Raw genomic sequence first — 678 nt, forward strand, 5'->3', positions numbered from 1 at the left:
GCTTTGGGGGGGGGGGGGGGGGAGGACAAGGCTTAAATCTGCATAAAAAGATCTACCATCATGCTCAAAAGATGGCTGTATTGAAGGAAACTTCGGATCACATCCAACTTGAGTCCTGCACTCCCTCCATATTTGCTGGAAGTGAATCATGTTGAAGGTATGTGCCAAAGACCACAATCAGCTCTAAGATTATTACTAGTCTTCCATATGATAGTTAAATAGTGACACCTGTCTTTTATTGTGCATCCACACATTCTACAATATAACTGCAATTTTTTCTTTTTCTTTTTTGGAAGTGGACAACACTTCCTATTTTTTTTTCTTGATAATTGTGATGTTGCGCACCTCATCAGTACGGTACCTGATACTTCGCACTCCGCAGGGTACCTGCTACTTCCCATCAGTACGGTACCGCGTAACTCTGTCCACCAAAGTTTGGATAGATGTGAAGAAATCACCTATTTAAACTTTCATGGTTCTCAAACCACTTCATTCACCACTAGATCACACACTTGGCTGCGGTACTTTTCTCCTTTTTCTCATTTACTCTACCTCTTAACATTACTAAATTACATCATCCCAAATACTAGAACTAATTTAAACCATTACAGGCCTAATTTCTTAGTCTAAGGAGAAGAGCTAATAAGTCCCTACATATGCCTGGGGGGGGGGGGGGAA

General features: G+C 41.2%; 1 protein-coding gene across 2 annotated transcripts in view; it reads right to left on the reverse strand.

The window, feature by feature from the left end:
* Positions 1–678, reverse strand: part of LOC107023341 (glutamine--fructose-6-phosphate aminotransferase [isomerizing] 2) — a 14,498-nt gene that overhangs the window by 11,655 nt on the left and 2,165 nt on the right. The gene's annotated exons all lie outside the window — the stretch shown is intronic.

Source organism: Solanum pennellii, chromosome 1 (genome assembly GCF_001406875.1).
Source record: "Solanum pennellii chromosome 1, SPENNV200".
Classification (NCBI taxonomy): domain Eukaryota; kingdom Viridiplantae; phylum Streptophyta; class Magnoliopsida; order Solanales; family Solanaceae; genus Solanum; species Solanum pennellii.